Source organism: Carassius auratus, chromosome 44, assembly GCF_003368295.1.
Source record: "Carassius auratus strain Wakin chromosome 44, ASM336829v1, whole genome shotgun sequence".
NCBI lineage: Eukaryota > Metazoa > Chordata > Actinopteri > Cypriniformes > Cyprinidae > Carassius > Carassius auratus.
The window spans coordinates 12,724,806-12,741,533 of NC_039286.1; the positions used below are offsets into that span (position 1 = coordinate 12,724,806).

Consider the following 16,728-nt stretch of genomic DNA (forward strand, 5'->3'; position numbering starts at 1 on the left):
AACATTTATCAGTTTTGTTTCCCTTCTGTCATTCACATATTTCCTTACTACATAATATCCTTTTGAATATTGTAAACCTGATTTTATTATTATACAATTATATTTTTATTCTCTGTTTTGTTTTTTTTCAGATGTCAAGCTGTTTCAAGGTATCAGACACGTCATTGTCAGGAGAAATGGGCAGGATTCAGATGCGGGTTTACGCAAGGCTTTATTTAAAGCAGAGGAGGCAGATCAGATGAGTCACGTTCACAGGATTACTCGTAGTGACTGGAAGAATAGTCGAAGCAGATGAATCAAACCGATGAGTAACGTTCCACAGTTATTTGTACGACCACTGAGACCGGAGGGATGACACTGAAGCTTCCAAGAGCTCTGCGCTGGGGAACAGGGGGCAGAGAAAACAGCTAAACACACTGGAGCCTGAGGACAAGACACGACAAAGGTGAGTGCTAAGAACAGCTAGAAGATCAGAGCTATTGAAACGAGTAACAACAGTCTGACAATAGGCAGAGAAACACAGGGAATGATAAAGGTGTAAAATTAGAAGAACATAGAAAACAGGTGGCGAGCAATTAAGGTTCACAACACAGAAACAAGGAGGGCGGGGAAAACTCAAACAGGTAGACACGGTGAGCTGACAAGTGATAAACACACACACACACCAAAAAGGCAGGTGATTAGCCCCGAGACCCGACAGTACCCCCCCTCCCAGGAGCGTCACCTGACGCTCTAGGAAGGGCCCTACCTCGATGTCGCCGGAAGTCCTCAATCAACGAGCGGTCCAGAATGTCCCGGGACGGCACCCAGCACCTCTCCTCTGGGCCATACCCCTCCCAGTCCACAAGATACTGAAACCCCCTGCCGCGGCGCCGCTCATCGAGTAATCTCTTAACCGTATAGGTGGGAGATCCATCCAAAAGACGAGGGGGCGGGGGGGTGGACCGACTACAAGCAGGATTAAGGGGGGAAGAGAACACCGGCTTGACCCTGGAAACATGAAATACCGGGTGAACCCGACCAAAAGTTGGAGGGAGCTTGAGCCTGATCGCCACCGGACTAACCACCTTGGTGATGCGGAATGGCCCAATGAATCTGGGTGCCAGCTTACGAGAAGGCGCCCGGAGAGGCAGATCCTTGGTAGAAAGCCAAACCCGCTGACCACACACATAGGCAGGAGGAGAGGATCGGCGACGATCAGCTGCGGTCTTGGTTCGGCCAGAGGTTTGGATCAGAATCCTCCTGGCTTTCTCCCAGGTGCGACGGCAGCGCTGGACGAAAGCCAGGGCGGATGGAACCGCCGCGTCGGATTCCTGTGAGGGGAACAAAGGTGGGTTATAACCAACAGAACACTCAAAAGGGGACATACCTGACGCGGCCACCGGAAGTGTGTTATGAGCGTATTCTGCCCATGAGAGCTGCTGGCACCAGGAACTCGGATTGTTGGATGCTAGACAGCGGAGCATTCTTCCTAGATACTGGTTGGCCCGCTCACACTGCCCATTGGTCTGGGGATGAAACCCTGAAGACAGACTTGCGGAGGCCCCAATCTGTCTACAAAATTCCCTCCAGAACCGGGAGACGAACTGGGGACCCCTATCAGAAACCACATCCACCGGAAATCCATGGAGACGGAAGACGTGGTCCACCACCAGTTGGGCGGTCTCCCGGGCGGAGGGCAGCTTGGGCAGGGGGATAAAATGAACAGCTTTGGAAAAGCGATCCACCACCGTGAGAACCACAGAGTTACCCTTCGACGGAGGAAGCCCAGAGACGAAATCAAGGGCAATGTGTGACCAAGGACGGGAAGGGATAGGGAGAGGGGTTAGCAGACCATCAGGAGGACGATTGACCGGCTTACTTTGGGCACATGTTGGGCAGGCCAACACAAACTGTCTAACATCGGCGGCCATAGTAGGCCACCAGAAACGCTGTCGGATGGCAGACAATGTTCTCCGAATACCTGGATGGCAGACTAACCTGGATGAGTGACCCCACTCAAGGACCTCAGAGCGCAGCGCAGCCGGCACCGACAACCTGCCCGCCGGGCACTCTCCTGGCACCTGCACCCCTCGACCGGCCTCCTCAACTCGCTGCTCGATACCCCATGAAAGAGCCCCGACCACCACCCCCTCAGGAAGGATGGCCTCGGCCGCAACCTCCCCCCCTGGAGCATCGAACAGACGAGAGAGGGCATCAGGTTTGGTGTTCTTAGAGCCCGGCCGGTACGAGAGGGTGAAGTTGAACCTGGCAAAGAAGAGCGCCCAACGGACCTGGCGCGAGCTCAGCCTCTTGGCCGAACGGACGTATTCCAGGTTCTTGTGATCCGTCCAGACCAAGAAGGGCTGCACTGACCCCTCCAACCAGTGACGCCACTCACCCAAGGCCAATCGTACCGCCAACAGTTCTCTATTGCCGATGTCGTAGTTACGTTCTGCAGGGCTGAGACGACGAGAGAAGAATGCACAAGGGTGGAGCTTCCCATCGTGGAGGGAACGCTGAGATAGAACTGCGCCAACCCCGACGTCCGAAGCATCAACCTCCACAATGAACTGGGCCTCAGGATCTGGAACCAACAGAACAGGTGCAGAGACAAAACGGGACTTTAAAATGTCAAAGGCTACCTGCGCCTCCCGGTTCCATCTGAAGGACACCTTGGTGGAGGTTAAGGCTGTGAGCGGTGCAGTGATCTGACCAAAATTTCTGATGAATCGCCGGTAGAAGTTGGCAAAACCCAGGAATCGCTGCAGAGCCTTCCGGGAGTCAGGGACCGGCCACTGGGCGACAGCTTCAATCTTAGCGGGATCTGGCTTGATCCCCTCCGTGGAAATAATGTGGCCAAGGAACGTAACTGACTCAGCGTGGAATTCGCACTTCTCCGCCTTGACAAACAACTGATTTTCTAGTAAGCGCTGGAGAACCCGTCGGACATGCTGGGTGTGTAATTGGAGAGAAGGGGAGAAAATCAAGATATCATCCAAATACACGAAGACAAATTGATTGATCATGTCACCCAACACGCTGTTGACGAGTCCCTGGAAAACGGCTGGAGCATTGGTAAGACCAAACGGAAGAACCAAGTACTCGTAGTGTCCCGAAGGAGTGTTAAACGCCGTCTTCCACTCATCCCCCTCCCGAATGCGCACCAAGTGGTAGGCGTTGCGCAGGTCTAACTTGGTGAAGACGCGAGCTCCCTGTAATAACTCAAAAGCAGAAGACATTAAAGGTAGGGGGTACCTGTTCTTAATAGTAATGTCATTCAAACCTCTGTAATCAATACAGGGGCGCAGGGAGCCGTCCTTCTTCTGAACAAAGAAAAAACCTGCACCAGCGGGAGAGGAGGAATGGCGGATGAGCCCAGCTTGAAGTGACTCACGTATATATTTGTCCATGGCCTCTCTTTCAGGACCCGAAAGGGAATATAAACGACCCTTAGGCGGAGAAGAGCCCGGGAGAAGATCAATGGCACAGTCGTAGGGGCGATGCGGGGGTAGCGAGGTGGCCCGGGCCTTACTGAAGACCGCCCGAAGATCATGGTACTCCGCAGGAACACCGGACAGGTCAGAGGGATCCTCCTGAGGAAGACAAGACACAGAGACAGGAGGAAAAACAGCACCCAAACATGACATGTGACAAGACTGACTCCAGGCTAACACGGAATTGTTGACCCAGTCAATGTGAGGATTGTGTTTGTGCAGCCATGGGTGTCCCAGAATTAAAGGGGCCTTAGGAGAATCAATAATAAACAACTCAATCAGCTCGCTATGGCTATCAGCAATATGAAGGTTTAACTTGGGGGTGATGTGAGTGATGGTGGTAAGGGGACGGCCAGCTAATGACCATGCTGATACGGGACTAACTAAGGAGATAAGTGGTATTCTCCATCGTTGGGCAGAAGCAGCATCGAGGAAGTTCCCCTCAGCCCCTGAATCCACAAGGGCGAGTCCAGCGTGAGATTGACTCTGGACGGAGAGTTGGAACGGCAGCTGAGTCCGTGCTGCAGGAGAGCTTGAACTAAGAACCGTGCCCACCAGGACGCTCCGCCTCACTGGTGGCCCCTGGCCCTTTAACGAACAGTGAAGAGCGAAGTGACCTCCCCCGCCGCAGTATAGACACGCCCCCGACGACAGACGCTCCTGCTTCTGTTGTGGTGTAAGCCGTAAACGACCCAACTGCATGGGCTCCTCCTCCGAGGGCTGTCGGTCGGCTGAACTGGCTGAAGAGGACTCTAGGTGGCGCCACGGGGCGGGAGTTTGCCGTTGCTTGCGGCGGCGGCTGAGACGGCCCTCAATACGGAGCGCGAGATTAATGAGGTTATCCAATTCCCGCGGGAGCTCTATGGCCGCGAGTTCGTATGAAATGGCGAAATCCAACCCCTCAAGAAAGCGGGCGCGCAGCGCGCTCTCATTCCAGCCACAGGCCGCCGCTAAAGTCTGGAACTGGATGGCGTAGTCCGTAACAGAGCTCCTCCCCTGAGTCAGACGCGATAACTGGGCCGCCGCCTCGTCTCCCTGAGCTGAGCGATCAAATAATTTTGCCATCTCATGACTGAAGTCCGCGAAGGTTGCACAACAGGAAGCCCGCGATCTCCATACGGCAATCCCCCATTCGCGGGCACGGCCCGAAAGAAGTGTAAGTACGTACGCAACTTTGGCCTCTTCTTTTGCGTAACGCCGGGGCTGCAGAGCGAACACCAGCGAGCATTGGGAGAGGAACGCTTGACAGGCGTTAGGATCGCCATCATAGACCGGCGGATTGCTGGCATGAGGTTCGGGCTCGTGGAACATACCGGTGTGAAGAACGGATCCGCTCGTTGCCTCTCGCCGAAGACCGTCCACCCGTGCGATGAGCTCGGAGACCCGGGCAGTGAGAGTGTCCACTTTCCGCGCGGTGGTGCCGAGCTGGGTGGCATGCTGTCCCAACAAAACTCCCTGCTGAACGAGAGCCGAGCGGAGTGGATCAGATCCCGCTGAATCCATGATCTGGTCAGACTGTTATGTCAGGAGAAATGGGCAGGATTCAGATGCGGGTTTACGCAAGGCTTTATTTAAAGCAGAGGAGGCAGATCAGATGAGTCACGTTCACAGGATTACTCGTAGTGACTGGAAGAATAGTCGAAACAGATGAATCAAACCGATGTGTAACGTTCCACAGTTATTTGTACGACCACTGAGACCGGAGGGATGACACTGAAGCTTCCAAGAGCTCTGCGCTGGGGAACAGGGGGCAGAGAAAACAGCTAAACACACTGGAGCCTGAGGACAAGACACGACAAAGGTGAGTGCTAAGAACAGCTAGAAGATCCGAGCTATTGAAACGAGTAACAACAGTCTGACAATAGGCAGAGAAACACAGGGAATGATAAAGGTGTAAAATTAGAAGAACATAGAAAACAGGTGGCGAGCAATTAAGGTTCACAACACAGAAACAAGGAGGGCGGGGAAAACTCAAACAGGTAGACACGGTGAGCTGACAAGTGATAAACACACACACACACCAAAAAGGCAGGTGATTAGCCCCGAGACCCGACAGTCATATTTGCATATTTGATGGATTAATCCGTCTTTAAGAGGCTTTGCTTAAAGCTAATTTTGCATGCATTTTTAGGTCTTGCCAGCTGAATCATTCAACCAATTTTAAACTCTTTAAATACAAGAAAAAAAAAACAAAAAAAAACTACTGTTGCTTTTAAAATCAAGAAAATTATTTGACATTATTCAAGTGTGACTGATAAATGTTGTGTCTTTTATTGACCCTCATGTGTTTCCAGAACTGTATGTATACCAACATTTTAGATTCTATTTATTTTTTTTATTTTTTTTTCATTTATGATACAAATTTTATATTTTATATATTTTAGAATTTTTTATAATAACTGAACAAAATAATATAGCTTAATATACACAGGCCAAAGTAAAAACTTCCCAAAGCTTACTGAAGACAATTATAGAATCAGTAATAAAATAAAAATAAAGAAGCTACAAACAATAGGATGCAACACAACAAAGATCAGGTACAACTAAAAATCAGGTAGGTCTGCCTCACAGAAGTAAGTAAAACTACAGAAACTGAATAAAATAATCAAATCTAAAATAAAAAAAATGTATAGTTTTCACTGTATAAATTAAAGTGATTTTTATTAAAACTTTTTGCTGTATCACAAACACAAAGTTCTGAGAAAAAAAAAGTCAGAATTGCAAGATGTAAACAATTGTGAGGGGGGATAAAATTCTGAGATAGAATTCTGAGATGCAGTCACCTTTTTATCCCACTTTAAATAAAAAAAAATTATTCAGTGATGGAAACAATCTTCAAGAGTCATGCAAATTTGAGAAGGTGTAAAGTTTTGGATCAGCTTGAGGTTCGGCCGAATTGGTTAGTCATGGGTTGTTTATTAATCTGGAAGATCTATGACAAAGTGAAACTTGCCAGAAAGAAGAAAATTTGCATATCAGGGGAATGATAATAACCATACAATTTTTTGAAGGTCAACACTCAGAGTGTCATTAATTTTTGGTTGTTCATTAATTCTGCTAAAGAGTCAAAGACTAAACCAAGAAGAAAGAATGAAGTCAATTTGGAGTAAAAACATGCCATTAAATATTGTATTTTCACATGCTCTCAGATTGAACAACATTTATACAGAGCCGTACTTCACTGAGAAGCTTCTCAAATGATTTCTTCGATTTTATAAACCGTGATAAAATTGCAAAAACTGCTTTTTATCAAAAACTGCTTTGTTTTGAACTCTCTCTCACAACAGACACAGAAGAGAAGACAATGCTGAATAAAGTCGTAGTTTTTGCTATTTTTGGACCAAAATGTACGGACCCTCTGATGTCACATGGACTACTTTGATGATGTTTTTCTTACCTTTCTGGAAATGTGCAGTAGACCGTACACACAGCTTCAATGGAGGGACTGAGAGCTCTCGGACTAAATCTAAAATAAATTAAACTGTGTTCAGAAGATGAACCGAGGTCTCACAGGTTTGGAACGACGCGAGTCATTAATGACATAATTTTCCTTTTTGGGTGAACTATCTCTTTAACATAGGTAAGCACCTTGATTGTTCTTTTACTACAAAAATAAAACTTATACTTTAGGAAATTACTTTTCAGTAATTCGCAGCCCACTTTTCTACATTTCTTAAATCTCATAGGTTAATTAAAAACAAGAAAATGTGATATAATGTTATCTTTTTTCATTTTATATTTATAGATATTTTATTTTATTTTAGTACTTATTTATTTTGAAACTTTCCATGCAGATTTGAATTCATTTTTTTCCTGTAGAGGTTCTGTATATATTTCTCTCTTCTGTTTAATGCTGTTGTTGCATAAAAGCCAATACTATTTTTATACAAATGCATGCAAACATATTGAGAGGAAAGAGCTAATGTAAATCATCTTTTAAAAAAGGATGCATTATGTATTATGTGTGCAGATGGAACTCACGCCAACCATGAGAATCGTTGTTTACACGATACAAAAAAAAAAAAACTACTGTTGCTTTTAAAATCAAGAAAAATTATTTGACATTATTCAAGTGTGACTGATAAATGTTGTGTCTTTTATTGACCCTCATGTGTTTCCAGAACTGTATGAATTTCTTTTTTTTTCCTGTGGAACACAAAACAAGATATCTTGAAAAACGTGTTGTTGTTGTTATTGTTGTCAATACAGTGGAAGTCAGTGGGATCCAAAGTTTGAAAATATATATTTTGGTTTTCTAAAAAAGAAAGAAAATGTCATATAGATTTGGAAGGACATGAGGGTGAGTAAATGAAGACAGAATTTTCATTTTTGGGTGAACTATCCTATAAGGGGAAGATATTATACAAATAATAATAATAATAAATGTATTCACTTCCATCCTGCAGTTATGTCACAGTCTCCGCCTCTTGCAAGGGTGTTGATCTAATGTATTACATTCAAATAAAAGCCAAAGCTCACCTCTGGCATTCACACTAACATCCATCTAGAGAATCGACCGACAGAGAACAATCAACCATCGCAAACGGTAAATATGATTCTGTTTTCTAGGTGACTGTATTAAATGAATTAATATAGAATAAAGCATCTAAAAAGTTGAAACATTATAATTTAATTGAATTATTTTCCCCATTTAAATAGCGAGAGACCTGAATATGGCTTCTAAAACTCAAATACTTCTACTGCTAGTGGCTGTAATGGTTGCAAGCTATGGCCTTACCAATGGCACAAACAGCACCACAACCAGCACCACAACCTACAACAACAAATCTGCTGCAGCGTCTCTTTCACACAAGGGGATCATGGGGCTGCCTGGATTTCTGATCTACACGGTCATCTCCACCGCGGCTCTCAAACTCTTCCACCTGATCTGAACATCAGCTCTCTCAGTTTGTTAACCAGCTAAAACCTACAGGATGCACCTGTGACAGTGACTGCACAAGTTTCTAGCACTTCTATGTCAGCGTTTGTCAGATTACTGATTTTGCTTATATTTGCTGCTCTGAAAACTATCTACACACTCTTTAAATAGATTGGATAGATATCCAAGATTGTATGTAGAATAATGATGAATAATTAATTATGAAGAATAAAGGCTAAAACACGTTTACTGACTTTGCTGACATTTCTGAATAACCTTCCACCTGCAGAACGGGTCAAAGGAATAGTTCACTTCCAGAATTTAAACTCAAACTTGTTACTTGTTTCAAACCTGTATGAGTTTCTTTCTTCTGTTGAACACAGGAGAAGAAATTTAGAAAAATGTTGTTAACCGAACTGTTGATGGACACCATTGATTCCATAGTAAAGAAAAAAAAAATACTATGGAAGTCAATGGTTTCCATCAACTGTTCAGATCCCAACATTTTTCAAAATTTCTTCCTCTTTGTTCAACAGAAGAAAGAAACTCATACAGGTTTGAAACAAGTGGAGGGTGAGCAAATAATGACAGATTTTTAATTCTGGAAATTTACTAATCCTTTAAGAAAGGGTGTTTATATATAAATAATTATTAAAAAGGATATGCATGTTTATATAGCAGTGGGCATATGAGTAATTTTATTTCTTGATAATGATATATATCACAATATGGAAATATGGTTGTTATTATACCAACATTTTAGATTCTATTTATTTTATTTATTTATTTTCATTTATGATACAAATTTTATATTTTATATATTTTAGAATTTTTTATAATAACTGAACAAAATAATATAGCTTAATATACACAGGCCAAAGTAAAAACTTCCCAAAGCTTACTGAAGACAATTATAGAATCAGTAATAAAATTAAAATAAAGAAGCTACAAACAATAGGATGCAACACAACAAAGATCAGGTACAACTAAAAATCAGGTAGGTCTGCCTCACAGAAGTAAGTAAAACTACAGAAACTGAATAAAATAATCAAATCTAAAATAAAAAAAATATATAGTTTTCACTGTATAAATTAAACATAGTGATTTTTATTAAAACTTTTTGCTGTATCACAAACACAAAGTTCTGAGAAAAAAAATGTCAGAATTGCAAGATTTGTGACAAACAATTGTGAGGGGGGATAAAATTCTGAGATGCAGTCACCTTTTTGCACTTTAAATAAAAAAAAATTATTCAGTGATGGAAACAATCTTCATTAGTCATGCAAATTTGAGAAGGTGTAAAGTTTTGGATCAGCTTGAGGTTCGGCCGAATTGGTTAGTCATGGGTTGTTTATTAATCTGGAAGATCTATGACAAAGTGAAACTTGCCAGAAAGAAGAAAATTTGCATATCAGGGGAATGATAATAACCATACAATTTTTTGAAGGTCAACACACAGAGTTTCATTGATTTTGGGTTGTTCATTAATTCTGCTAAAGAGTCAAAGACTAAACCAAGAAAAAAGAATGAAGTCAATTTGGAGTAAAAACATGCCATTAAATATTGTATTTTCACATGCTCTCAGATTGAACAACATTTATACAGAGCCGTACTTCACTGAGAAGCTTCTCAAATGATTTCTTCGATTTTATAAACCGTGATAAAATTGCAAAAACTGCTTTTTATCAAAAACTGCTTTGTTTTGAACTCTCTCTCACAACAGACACGGAAGAGAAGACAATGCTGAATAAAGTCGTCGTTTTTGCTATTTTTGGACCAAAATGTATTTTCGATGCTTCAAAAAATTCCAACGGACCCTCTGATGTCACATGGACTACTTTGATGATGTTTTTCTTACCTTTCTGGAAATGTGCAGTAGACCGTACACACAGCTTCAATGGAGGGACTGAGAGCTCTCTGACTAAATCTAAAATAAATTAAACTGTGTTCTGAAGATGAACCGAGGTCTCACGGGTTTGGAACGACGCGAGTCATTAATGACATAATTTTCCTTTTTGGGTGAACTATCTCTTTAACATAGGTAAGCACCTTGATTGTTCTTTTACTACAAAAATAAAACTTATACTTTAGGAAATTACTTTTCAGTAATTCGCAGCCCACTTTTCTACATTTCTTAAATCTCATAGGTTAATTAAAAACAAGAAAATGTGATATAATGTTATCTTTTTTCATTTTATATTTATAGATATTTTATTTTATTTTAGTACTTATTTATTTTGAAACTTTCCATGCAGATTTGAATTCATTTTTTTCCTGTAGAGGTTCTGTATATATTTCTCTCTTCTGTTTAATGCTGTTGTTGCATAAAAGCCAATACTATTTTTATACAAATGCATGCAAACATATTGAGAGGAAAGAGCTAATGTAAATCATCTTTTAAAAAAGGATGCATTATGTATTATGTGTGCAAATGGAACTCACGCCAACCATAAGAATCGTGGTTTACGAGTGACGCAATGTGTCCTGGAAGCCTATTAATAACAATGTGCTTTTGTTTGTTATAAATATGTTTATACAAATGCATGCAAATACATTAAGAGGAACATACAACTGTATTTTATCTTAGGAGATAGAAATAAACAGCCCAGGGTGCGACCCATGCATTCTCTGAAGTAAGGTATGCATCCTTTATTCTTAAATTTGTCTTTGAGAATTTGATGTCTTGTGTTAATTATCTTTGAAATGATTATGCACCTGGCATAATACATTTTACCGGACGAATAAGTTGCTACATCTGAATTCATCCTGATTTTCTCTGATATTATTGACTATTAGATTAATTTAAATCCCTGTTACTGTAAATCTGTGTCCAGTTTATTACCAAACTGGAGTCAACAAGAGATACAAGTAACAACTTGGCTCTATGTTAGTTGTACATACATAGACTTGTAAATGCTAAAATAGGTCCAGCTAAATAGGATGAGCCTTACCTCTCATTATTGTAGTGTTACTTTAAGTGTATATCCTCCTGAAAAAAAGTGAATTGAGCATTTTGTCATGTCATTACATTGTTTAGAGCAAAAGAAAAAAAAAAAAACGGGAAAATAACATTTTTGATAAACTATATTTTATTTATATGCTATGTGCACCAAGGCTCAGTATTTCTAAAAAATAAAATACAATTATTTTTTATTAAAATCACCAATCGATTTTTAGGTTTCAGGATTTAAGGATGATTTTCAGCTATATTATAAAATATATAACAAAATGATTTGATATACCATTTTACTTTATGCAATATCTGTGTAAAATTTCCATAAACTGGGTTTCCTATTAAACCCGATGTTATCAATACACTGTACCTAATTTGCATATGAAAGTGCTGTTGGGCAGCATGTTGAACAAGAAGTCTAATTTTCATAATAATATCTAATATTTCATAAGAATATTGATATATATAGTTTATTTTCCTATTCATTTGTTGTGTCTAATGTTAAAGGGTTAGTTCGCCCAAAAATGAAAATGATGTCATTAATAACTCACCGTTATGCTGTTCAAAACATGTAAGACCTCCTTTTATCTTCGGAACACAGTTTAAGATATTTTAGATTTACTCCGAGAGCTCTCAGTCCCTCCATTGAAGCTGTGTGTACGGTATACTGTCCATGTCCAGAAAGGTAAGAAAAACATCATCAAAGTAGTCCATGTGACATAAGAGGGTCCGTTGGAATATTTTGAAGCATCGAAAATACATTTTGGTCCAAAAATAGCAAAAACGATGACTTTCTTCAGCATTGTCTTCTCTTCCGTGTCTGTTGTGAGAGAGAGTTCAAATCAAAGCAGTATAACCGGTTCGCGAACGAATCATTCAGTTCACCAAATCGAACTGAATCGTTTTAAACGGTTCGCATCTCTAATACGCATTAATCCACAAATGACTTAAGCTGTTAACTTTTTTAATGTGGCTGACACTCCCTCTGAGTTTAAACAAACCAATATCCCCGGAGTAATGCATGCACTCAAACAGTACACTGACTGAACTGCTGTGAAGAGAGAACTGAAGATGAACACCGAGCCGAGCCAGATAACGAACAAAACATTGACTCGTTCACGAGTGAAGAACCGTTTCTGTCAGACACGTCCGATTCGAGAACCGAGGAGCTGATGATACTGCGCATGTGTGATTCAGCGTGAAGCAGACCGACACACAGAGCGTCTGAACTGAACTGATTCTTTTGGTGATTGATTCTGAACTGATTCTGTGCTAGTGTTATGAGCGCGGGTAAACCGAAGGCTTTAATCAAGGGCAACCACCGCAAATTACGTAATAATGTTGAGCGCAAAATAACCGGTGAACCGTTTTCTTCAACCGGTTTATTGAATCGAACTGTCTGAAAGAACTACTGGTGATCCGAACACCAATGCAACTGGTTCTTCACTCGTGAACGAGTCAGTCTATTGTTCGTTATCTGGCTCGGCTCGGTGTTCATCTTCAGTTCTCTCTTCACAGCAGTTCAGTCAGTGTAGTGTTTGAGTGCATGCATTACTCTGGGATATTGGTTTGTTTGAACTCAGAGGGAGTGTCAGCCACATTAAAAAAGTTAACAGCTTAAGTCATTTGTGGATTAATGCGTATTAGAGATGCGAACCATTTAAAACGATTCAGTTCGATTTGGTGAACTGAATGATTCGTTCGTGAACCGGATATCCAGCTGTTTTGATTTGAACTCTCTCTCACAACAGACACGGAAGAGAAGACAATGCGGAATAAAGTCATAGTTTTTGCTATTTTTGGACCAAAATGTATTTTCGATGCTTCAAAATATTCTAACGGACCCTCTGATGTCACATGGACTACTTTGATGATGTTTTTCTTACCTTTCTGGACATGGACAGTAGACCGTACACACAGCTTCAATGGAGGGACTGAGAGCTCTCGGACTAAATCTAAAATATCTTAAACTGTGTTCCGAAGATAAAAGGAGGTCTTACATGTTTTGAACAGCATATGGGTTATTAAGTTATTAATGACAAAATTTCATTTTTGGGCGAACTAAAGCATAATAATTATATATTATATAATATAATTATATAGATGACTGACTAATTCATTTACAACCTAAATTCAAGATCGTAACAAAACAGTCAGATGAGAGTTTAAATTAAATGAAATAACTTTACACTTCAAAAAGACCGAACATGTGCGACGAAGATCATCAACAGTTCAATGGAGCTGTGTAAAGTCCCTTCATGCTTCAAACGCTCCATCATCATCCCCATCCCAAAGAAATCCAAAATAACGGAACTAAATGACTACAGGCCTGTGGCTCTAACGTCATGAAGTCATTTGAAAAACTGCTGCTGGCCCACCTGAAGGACATCACTGGACCTACAGAGCGTTTATTTTAGTAAAACAATCTAAATTAAATAAGAATTTTTTATATTTGAATATTTAAATACTTTGCATATTTAAAATGTGATATTTTATTCTACTTAACGTTTATTACAAGTAACATGCTTTTCTATTTTTAGTTAAAGTTTTGGTTAACTATAATATAATATTTCTGCTTTGACGCTGCAGGTTGAGATTTTAAAGACTCACCGTTCTCATCCACGCCGAGGACACTGGCTCCTTTACCCAGCAGCTCCTGTACGACCACCATCAGTCCCTTACTGAGACACGACACAGAGAGAAGGAAATATCACTGAAACTGAGGATGTTTTTTTATTTTTTATCCACGAGCAGGAGGAGGAATTGAGCTCTCTTTCCATGCTTGTTTTTGTAGTTTGTCTGGCCACAGGGCTGCACTGATGTACAGAAGAAGTCATACTGTCATGTTTGATGTAAATCAGTGTGTGAGTGTGTGTTTGCTACCTTACTGCAGGCCAGATGCAGAGCTGTGTTTCTGTGAGCGTCCTGTAATGTCAAATCAGCTTTAGCACTGCTCACCAGCACCTCTGACAAACACAATCAACACCTCACATTAATATCAGATCGGACATGATTACATACACATAACAATAACAACACATCTGCTGTAATGACACAAAGATATGAAGGAAACTCTAGCGCCACCTTGAGCCACAGTAAAGAAGTCCCTACATTGAATGACGTCAACCAGTGTTGTTGTTGTTTATTAACTACGAAATCTCTCTCTCTCTCTCTCTCTCTCTCTCTCTCTCTCTCTCTCTCTCTCTATATATATATATATATATATATATAGAAAAAGAAATGGAAATATAAAAATAAAAATATAAATGAAATATTTCATATACCAAAAACCTCAATGAAATAAAAAATGTAAAAATTAAAATTAGAAATAAAAAAATAAAACGAAAATGTCAAAAGCATATAAAACACAGCTGCAAGCAGTGATTTGGGGTAAAGAGCTATATGTGATCATTGTACGCTGTGTCTTGTGGGACGCACACAATACATCTACCCTACAATACACTGTAGTGCTGGTCTGACACACACACACACACACAGGTATGTATATATATATATATATATATATATATATATATATATATATATATATATATATTCTAAAGGAAATCATTTAAACTCATTTTTAAATTTAGATTTTGTTCAAACAAACAAATTAATTAATTTTATTTTAATTAATTAAAAATACATTTACAAATAAATATCTAAATAAAATATTCAATAAACACCATACAGATCCATGTTCAGAAGAGGTCTATAAACAACATTTGTGGCATACTATGGATTACAAATAAAAATAAGAAAGAATAAAATCAACTCTGTAACAAAATAAAAACTATAAATGTATAAATAAAATTAAAATTATAAATAAGTAAATCAACAGTCAACGCACCTGGTTTACTTCCACTGTAAATCAGTTATTTTTACCTTTATATTATTTCAAATAATTGTGTTTATTTTAAATATAATAACCATCATGACAGTAGTTCATTTCTTAATAATTGCATTATTGCATTGATGCCTGCCCAGTTTACTTCCACTTTAAGTCCAGTTCAAATTCTTTTTAACTGTTTACTTTGCTATATTTAATCTTAAAAAAATGTATATACCTGTATAGAGAGGGAGAGAGAGAGGGTGAGAGAGTCCACCCAGAACCACCAACATCAGAGGAGTCCTGAACACACGAACACACACACACACACACACACACACACACACACACACACACACACACACACACACAATCAGATGAACAATCCCACGATCATTCAACCTGAGATAGAGAAGTCCTGAAACTCACTGTCCCTTCCCATCACGGATGTTGACAGTCGTCTGCTGGTCAGTGATGTGGATGAGCAGATTCATGGCTGCAGATGGACAGACAGACAGAAAATCATCCCATCTGACATTATATATAAGGCTATTGTACCATCACTATCAGTCATGGTGATTATGTCAGGATACTTTAAGTCTAAATAGTAGCACTATAACATTTCATATTGCACTTTAGTTTGGGCAAAAAACAGTCCACTTTTAAACAGGAGTGTGACTGATATATAAATAAACTGTAGCCGGTCACTTTTTACATTTATGGGTGAATAAATCCATATAAAAACAGACCTAAGCCATCAATAGACTTTAAAATGGCTTAAAATGCATTAAATAAAAAAAATAATGATGCAATAATGATTGGTTAATAATAACAATGTTAAAATACATAATGTAGGCAAATACAAAATAAACAATGTATGTACGTTATTACAAATGCCATGTGATTGCTGCTGTTACACTTACAGGACAATCAAATCCTTGTTTAGGCTACTGACCAAACATTTCATTCAAATATTCACTAATTTTATATTTAATGTGTCAGTGTATGAATCAGTATACAAATAATAAATCTGTGTATTTATTTCGGAGCCTTTACTCACCTTGCGCAGCGGTTGTTTCTTTCTTTGAGGAAAGGAGCCGTTACTTCTTTGTATTTGAAATCGCTCTTCCACGCGCACGCGCGCGCACGTGAGCAAACAGCAGGAGCGCAAGGACGCCTAGCCTCATGAATTTTCTTCTTCTTGACAACGGCTGAACAGTTATTTCTGAATAATTTTAACTTATTTCATTAGGGGAAAAAAATCTAAATATTACTATTGTACCGATTGTTATAATTAGAGTTTTTTTTTATTAAATTAATGCGTTTAGTCATATTTAGTTAAATAATATTTTTAATGTTTGCTTTAAAGTTTCAAGGTAAACTATCCTCCTTCAAATGATTTAACATTTAGCCTATTTCAATAAAACTATCTTTAGTTATTGCAGTATTTAAGTTTAAGTCTGGAGGAAATTAATAAATAATAATAACAAACATGGTGTAGCCACTGGATGCCTGTTTGCTTGTATATATTCCCTATTGCTGAGAAGTGTTTTCAGAAATAATTGTAACATTTTAGTTGGATATTCTGTCT

The 16,728-nt window shown here is 39.8% G+C and overlaps 1 long non-coding RNA gene across 1 annotated transcript; it reads right to left on the bottom strand.

The window, feature by feature from the left end:
- Window positions 1-15,379: 15,379 nt before the first annotated feature.
- On the bottom strand, window positions 15,380-16,247 carry LOC113062011 (uncharacterized). The gene is made up of 3 exons (XR_003278488.1): window positions 16,198-16,247; window positions 15,567-15,633; window positions 15,380-15,440 (listed from the first exon to the last, which is right to left on the bottom strand). It is a non-coding gene; the product is annotated as an uncharacterized LOC113062011 (long non-coding RNA).
- Window positions 16,248-16,728: the final 481 nt, after the last annotated feature.